This window comes from Panthera onca, chromosome C2 (assembly GCF_046562875.1).
Source record: "Panthera onca isolate mPanOnc1 chromosome C2, mPanOnc1 haplotype 2, whole genome shotgun sequence".
NCBI lineage: Eukaryota > Metazoa > Chordata > Mammalia > Carnivora > Felidae > Panthera > Panthera onca.
The window spans coordinates 73,078,178-73,086,824 of NC_138347.1; positions in this window are offsets into that span (position 1 = coordinate 73,078,178).

The following is an 8,647-nucleotide window of genomic DNA, read 5'->3' on the forward strand; positions in this document are numbered from 1 at the left end:
GTCAATCCTCTTTTGAGACCTTTTTCTTTTATCTGTTCTAGTGTTTGTTCCCATATTTTTGGCATTTTAAAGACTTTTAAAAAATATTTTGACTAAAAGCAACTCAGATTTTGTGGTTCAAATTAGCTCATAACAGACTTATAACATCTTATGAATGATGGTATTGCTAGGTCCCTTTTAACTTATTTTTCTTGTATTTACTATGATACTATAATCAAGATCTCAAAATCACTATAAAATATACTGGATTCTGAAATGCTCATTATGCATACTAAATTTTTACCAAATATTATGGGTGACAGAATGCAAGTTTTTTCAAGCATTTACAGTTGGGACCACCTACAGACACCTACACCTACAGTCTTCAGAGTCTCCGTATCTCCATATCTCATCCACAGCAATGATTCCAGATGCTTGCTGATTGTTCCATCCCTACCCCACCCACTCAGGCTTTGCTGCTCAACCTCCATCATGGGCAATCACAAATACTACCCCTTTAAGGGAAGTGCCCTAGAGTCCACATCTAATGTCTGTGGAAATCTAGCAACTCCATCAAGAAAAAGCAAACTAAAATGCAAAAAACAAATTCCATCAGGAGGAAGTAAAATAAAAATGCCAAAAATTGGTGGTGGGGGGGAAAGAGCACGAAATACCTCTGCAGATGCCAAAAAGGGGCATTATATTAGGCATACTGCTTTTAGGAGAATTGACCTGGAGTTTACTTGAGTTGCTTACAGTCTAAAGGGAAAGAAAAACAAAAAAATCAATCATCATAATGTAGGATTTGGAGACCACACAGGATTCAAAGACCGTAATCGAGGTTAGAACGGGGCACTCTGGGAGCACAGAGGAGGGTCACCTGACCCTGGCCTGAAAGGGTCAAAGAAGGTTTCACTGAGGAGCAAATCCTGAGCTTCATTCAGAACAAACAAGAGCAGGCCAGAGCCAGAAGGGCGAGGAAGTGCATCCCAGGCAGAAGAAAGACTGTCAGACAAGAGAACTCACATAATTTGGTAGCATCAGGGTCCAGGGTCTGTGGAGGAGCAGTGGAATATAAAGCTGGATCAGGTGGTCGAGGGACAGCTCATCATGAAAACCATGACAAAGAATTTGGGTTTCAGGGTGACTGTGAAGGGGAGCCGTCTGGGAAGTAATTTAACTTGCATTTAAAGAGTAAAGTCAGAATACTAACTTGTTAATTCACAGTGCAAACGAGGGGTGGGGAAATGAGCCAAAGTTCTTGATAAAACATGAAGATTGGCAGGAGCTTATGAGATGGCAGCAACTGAAAGGAGTAGACAGGGATGCATAGTAGTTCAGGAGGGAGTTTTCACCTGGGGAGGTGGGCTGGGGTGGGGGAGCCATGAAGAAGGATCAGCCTGGAGAGTCAAGGGAAAGCTCCACCCCTTCCTTGCCCTGACTCTGAGGCACAGAGTAAACAGCCAGCAGTGATTTGTAAGAGCTGTGAGGAAGAGTAAAGACCAGAATTCTGCTAAAGTGAGGAATGCAGGCAACATTCTGGGAAGTCATTTGGGGGACTGATACTCAGTGGGTATGTACCAGTACAACAGGACCAGGATAAGCCACTCTTCCCAGCCTCCAGAGTATTCCCCATCACTTGACCACCCTTAGTTACCTACTGGGAAACCTACTGGTTGCTCCCCACCCAGTGAACCCAGAAACTAAAGGAGCAGCACTGGGTATAGCAGAAGGCCCCGTGAATTATATGAATCCACATCTGCATGATGGCCATTTTCCTTTCTGCTTGCTTGGGGCCAGCCCACACCATTTTGGTTATCAAATATTCTGATTCTCGCCCAGAATGTAAGCAGTTTGTGAGGAATGGGGAGGCTGGATTGCCCAGCAGACAGGGCTGAGGAGAAGCAGCACTGAGATGCCTGAAGATGACAGTGGGGAAAGAGACTGCGTATCCAGGAAAGCTAAAGGTAATGGGGTTGGGAGGCTTATTGAGCAGAGCTGGCCTTGGGTGTGAAAGAGCTAAACCACGATGCCATTTGCAGTCTCTGAGAGCTGGCTGAGCTGGGAGAGAAGTGCTGTTAGCCTAGCTGGCTCCTAGTTGGCCAGGTCCCAGAGCCTGGCAAAATTGAAAGCGGAGTTCAATGCCTGGGGAAAGGGTGGGGGTGGGGGTGATTTGTGCTAAATTCTGCTTGGGGTTATTGTAGCATTGAGTTAATTTCATTATGTTCAAATGTAATCTCACATTTAGTAAGTATGCTAACTTGATTAACCAGAGGATTTTATCCCTACCTACTCCATATATTTTTTCTTTATTCCGTTGCCCCCTACCTCCGTAGAGACAGGAAGCATGAAACAAAAGCAGTTAATGTTTTTATGCATTTGCTTTGACCCTAAAAGAGTCAGAGGGAATTTATTCTGCAGCCTTAATTTATTGTTTGCTATTTGAAGAGATCTAGCAAGATCAAAGTGAGTTTCAACTATGATCACCCATAAAACTCCACAATCCTACACTGCAACCCTTTCTAGCACAGAACCAAACATGCTTCTGGACCCTTATGAAATGTAGCAAATGTAATTGCCTTTGACAAGCACAGCTGAGCAGTGTACCTAAGAGTATCAGAATATTAGGGGTATGGTAAACCCTATCATAAAAGCTTACCATAAAACTGAGACAAAATCAATGCGGGCTGAGGGCTTAATTTGGACAGAGTTGGGTTTCCCAGTAGGTAAACTATTAATGACAGGCAGTTAGAAAGAATATTCTAGTTAGTTACCTACAATACAACAATATAGTTGTACCATAGTTAAAAAAAAAAACAAAAAACAATTCTAGGAACAAAGCTGCTTTTCACTTTGGCTTCATTTTTAGTTCAATTCCCTTCCAGACACTGGCTAGAAAACCCCATATATGAGAAACAACGAGGAGCAAATTCTTTGGTGCTCTAGAATGTTCTTGATAGGCGATATAAGTTTATTGAAAACCACTATTTCCTGCTTTATGTTTCACAGATGAGAATGTTTGCACAGAAACCACCAACCCATGTGGCTCTTACTGCTGGTTTCCCAAATAAGAACTTCTCTCCACAGTCTCCCTTGTCTTGCTTTCTCCGGACTTTCCTGTCCATGGGGGAAAGAACGAGACACCAGGTGCTCTGGGGAGAGCTCTGTGGTTCCTACTGAGAGTTTTCTCCCACCTGTGTCGGCCACAGGAGCACACGGAGGGTCTGAAATCCTATCCAGAGCACATGCCCACATAAGAGGAACACCTGGCTGACACAAATAGGAAGATACACCTTCACGAAAACAGCAACATTGTTCTCATAGAGCACAGAACCAAATCTTGGGAGAGACCTAACTAAAAGTAGATGTGTGTGCCTCTCATAACGTTTTGTTTTGTTTTGTTTTGTTTTGTTTTGTTTTGTTTTGCTTTGTTTTGCTTTGCTTTGCTTTGCTTTGCTTTTAGAAAGGGTTCTGAAAAGAAAGAAAATAACTGCTGTGGTTCAATTTATGAAACCAAGCAATAGGGGGCACCTGGGACAGAACCTAGCATATAAAAAGCCCTCAATAAAGATTTTTGACTGATGGTTGCCTCCTCTACCCTATTCAGTAGCCCTCATTTCTATGAGCTCCTTTCCAGTATTACAGCTGTAAATATTGCATTCTGCCATGCAGAAGATATATAATCAGCTTGTTTTCCAAGAAATTTATATTTTTAAGGTTATTTATTTTGAGAGAGAAAGAGCATGAACAGGGAAGGGGGCAGAGGGAGGCAGAGAGAGAATCCCAAGCAAGCTGCACACTCCGCTCAGCATGGAGCCTGGCAGGGGCTCCATCCCATGAGATTGTGACCTGAGCAGAGATCAATAGTCGCTTAATCAGCTGAGCCACCCAGGCGCTCCAACATTGATGTTTTTAAGGTCAACCATCATTTGGATGGGGGGAATTTCCGAATGGTTTATTCACTGATTGACCAACACTCATTCAAGGCTTCTTATGAACAGACACCACATTCATTAAGCTGTGCTGTTGGCAGTGAAGGGAGAAATGCACCTGCCCCCAAGTGTCTGTGGGAGAGACAGACACTTAGAAAATTATGGCCCTATGTGATAGAGGAATACAAACAGTTCCTCAAGATCTCGGTGGAGGCAGAGACTAACTCTGCCCAAGTGGAGTGGGGAAGGAGGTGACCTTTGAGCTGGGGTAATTCCAGGGCAAGAAGGGAGGATGCCATTTCATACAGATTAGGAAAGGCATGAAAAAGTGAGGGCACATATGTGGTGCTCTGGTACCTTGAGAAGGGTAGTGTGACCGGTGCGAAGAACACAGGGAGAAAGGGAGGGGACGTGAAAAGAGAAACAGATGGGGCCAGATTGCAAAGGCCCAAGGAATGGGACTTTATCGTATGCAATAAGCAGTCACTGAAGACTGAGCTCCTTGAGCAAGTGACAGAAGTGGAGAAGGGTCTAATTGTTTGCTCTATGCTCAGCACCACAGCTGGCAAAGTGGATTTGAATTTATAGATAAAGAAGGCTCATTACAGAACCCAATTTTTGTTTTACCATGAGAGCGGTGTGAAGATGAATAGACAGAAAGAAAATGGAGACTGGTCCCTAGACAAATCTGGAGACTGTCACAACGGTCAAATAAAAATAAGAAGCTTACGTATTTGAGAAATTTCAAATTAGAACAAATGCAAGTGAGCATAAACATAGTTATTAAAGTAAAACAGTCTCCCTAGTGTAAACAATGACTACACAGGCTTCAAGATACATTTCGGGTTTTCCATGAAGTGTTTATATATCAAAACATCATACGTATTCTGAATCAAAATCTATACTCCTGATTCCATTATGAGTTCAGAGAATATTAAAACAGATTCTGGCAACATTAGCACAATGAAATTACAGTATATGGCACTGCTTGCTTACTTCTTGCAATAATTTACAAACCAGACCAGTTGAGATGTATGGAAAATTTACAGTCACACAAAACTGAGTGATTTCTGGCAGGCACAAGATAAATTTGTAGTTTAGCCAAGAAAATAATTCACATTTCCTATTTACTACTCTAAGGCTCTTCACATTACTTATCCTGCCTTCTTTCCTCTTCCCCACCCCCTTTTTTTTTTTGTCTGATAAGTTTTGGAAAAAAGCAAGTGCTTCTCTAGATTCTCTAAATTTAACTAGTTTTTAAAGGACTGGGAAACATTTGGAAACTAACAAAAGCCTTAATACCTGACAGGTGTGTATATGATCTGTGAGTCTTCTTGGAAAAAGTATTTGGCCCATGGGAGGCTTCTATGGTAAAGCTAAGGAATCATTTCAGTAAATATCTTTGAAGAGAACAGTGGAGAGTTGCAAATCAAAGTCATTTTATTTATTTATTTATTTATTTATTTATTTATTTATTTATTTTCTTTTGGGGGGGTGTTATTTATTTTTGAGATAGAGAGAGACAGACAGACAGAGCATGAGTGGGGGAAGGGCAGAGAGAGAGGGAGACAACAGAATCCAAAGTAGTCTCCAGGCTCTGAGCTGTCAGCACAGAGCCTGACTCAGGGCTTGAACCCACAAACTGTGAGATAATGACCTGAGCCGAAGTCGGACGCTTAACCAACTGAGCGACCCAGGTGCCCCTCAAAGTCATTTTAAAGCAGAGAATGATTCATCTTTGTCCCTGGCTTTCTCTCATTTGAATACTGTTTGTATTTTGTTTAAATAATCTTGCCCCTGATGCATGAATTTCTACCATGTACTACAAAATCTGTGATTTTCTTGTCCTGTGGAGAGACTACTTGAAAAGGAAAAGAACAATGTGCTATTCTTGGCAAGCAAAGAGCTGCTGCTGACTCAGTGGTCATTAAGTCACAACCTTTGGGTTATTGGTCTAGAGGCTGGGAGGCAAGCACTACCATTGCTCTGCTCATTGAACCCTGGTTGATGACTTAGGCAGGCTGGGTGAAGCCAGCCACCGAGAAGCCCTTTGTAGGTTTGAAATTCTGTTCTCGGTGAGAAACGAAGTGGTATTGACCTCAATAGCCAGTTTCAATGAGCAGAGAGCCAAGTGGCTTAGCCACATAAGGGCGTACGTTAAAAGTGTCTCCTGGGGCACCTGGGTGGCTCAGTCAGTGAAGCATCTGACTCTTGATTTTGGCTCAGGACATGATCTCACTGTTCATGAATTTGAGCCCCACATTTATGCTGATAGCGCAAAGCCTGCTTGGGATTCTCTCTCTCTCCCTCTCTGTCCCTCTCCTGCTCACTCTTTCACACGTTCTCTCTCTCTCTCCCTCAAAATAAATAAACTTTTTAGAAAAAAAGCATTGGGGGGCACCTGGGTGGCGCAGCCAGTTAAGTGTCAACTCTTAACCTTGGCTCAGGTCATGATCTCACAGTTTGTGAGTTTGAGCCCTGCATCGGGCTCCACACTAAGGCTGAACATGGATCCTGCTTAAGATTCACTCCCTCTTCCTCTGCCCCTCTCCCCCACTCGTGCTATCTCTCTCACTCTCTCTAAAAAAAAAAAATAAGTAAATAAATTAAAAAGTGTCCTGTCCTCTCTATATGTGGCATTGAATCAGGCAATCATGATGAAGTCTTCAAAAAGAAAGCAGGAATAATTGTGACATAATACTCAAAAATGTATATATTTTTAAATATATGATTTGCTTTGAGCTCCATAGCTACCTCCAGAAACTGGATCCACGATGGAAGATTCCATCCACAATCCATCTCTTGGAAGCCAAACCCTCAACACTCAGGAAATAATACAAATACAGCCAAATTTAGTGTTTGATCTATTTTGTCCAGATGACTCCTACAAGAGTGGATCTCAGCAAAGCATAGAAGGAGAGTTCTATTTAGGGGCATTTGGAAATCTTCTTTGGGCCACACTGAGGAATCAAGTGGTTCAATTGTTCTAAACTATAAGGAAAAACTGTACTGGTACTCACAATCTTGCAAACTAACATTTTATTCTTTTTTTAATTATTAAGAAAGTCCTATTCATTTGCATTCACTTTTAGTGGGGTTGGGAGTGGAAGAAATAATACAAAAGGCAAAGTTTTAATTTTGATGAGGGAAACATTTTTTTTCAAGTTTCTTCAGAGAACTCGTCATTGTTTCCTGTTCCAAAGTATTTTATTTTATTAACTGTAATAAAACACATTATGTCATACTGTGGTACACGTTTTCATTAGAGGGTCTCAAAGCAAGACAGTGTTTAATTAAGGGCCCTGTCACAGGTTCAGGGAGGTGACTGTGGGCCCAAGCAGGAACAAAGCAAATCTGCCCAATAACTTAGAATATGATGGAAGTTTTGTGTGATGGGAAAGGACTCAGGAAGGAAAGTGGCCATCCTGCTTCCCCCTTAATGAGAACCTTCTCTCTACCCCAGGGGCTGGGCAGGGCTGTTAGCAAGTGAGGTCAGATCCAATCCAAGGTGGAGAGGGAGGAGGGCAGCTGGGGACCTGTGGCTTGGAACAGAGGTAGGGCAAGGAGAGGGAGGTGCCAAGAATGGCTGTGGAGGCCCTGCCTGGGGAAATCCTTGGGGAACACAGGGGACCCTGACTGGCAAAGCTGTTGCCTTTCTGCCCTTCCTGCTCACTTCCCTTCTGTTATCTCCATTCAACAGCCATTTTTTAAAAATTTTTGAATTTTTTTTTTTTTTTAACTGAAGCCCTGTTTGATGCCAAGATCTCAGCTAGATGCTGGATTCCAGACAATAAAAGCAGAATAGTTTTCAGGAACCCTGAAGTCATTTCTGAGGAGCAGAGTTCTAGCGACATGAACTGTGTTGCTCCTTAAGGCACAGAGCCTGTATTAAGGAAGGTGAGATTTGGGGCCCAGAGATATGAGGTGAGTGAGATGGCTGCCATTGGGGTAAGATAGACTGCAGCCCTTCCCCCTATCCACAGTCTCTTACCCCACCCCCAACCCCAGTGGACCCACTGGGTAGGGCTGGGAACCAGGTATCCACTCAACCTGAGGAAGAACTTTCTGAGGCAGAAGTGTCCAAAGATAAAATGAGCTGTGTTGGGGGTGGCAAACTGCTGGCCACTGGGGTTATTGGAGAGAAGGCTGGATAGTTACTGGTGGGATTGACAAGATCTGTTCCATACTCACAATCTATTAATCCCCAATGGGCTGGTCTCCTGGAGATGGCAGTTCCGGGTGAACTAGACTGCTCTGCTCTAGTGGGTCATAAGGATGATGAGGTCTGATCAGGAAAGGGTGGTAGGAGAAAGCCTGGTGACGAAGGAGTTGGGAACTGAGGGTAGGAGTGGGAGGGAAGGGAGTATACAGGGCTACCATAACAAAGTACCACAAACTGGGTAGCTCTAAACAACAGAAATTTAGAATTTCACAGTTCTGAAGCTAGAAGTCCAAAACCAAGATGTCAGCAGGGCTGGTTCCCTCTGAGCACTCTAAAGGAGAATCTGTTCCGTGCTTCTCCCAGCTTTGGATAACCCCTGTTTTACCTTGGCTTATAGATGCATCACTCCAGTCCTCTGCCATCACATGGCATTCTCTGTCTTTATATGGTCATCTTCTTACAGAGATACCAATCATATTAGACTAAAAGCCCATCCAACTCCAGTATGACCTCATATTAATTTAACTAATTAGATCTGCAATTACCCTATTTCCACATAAGTTTACACTCTGAG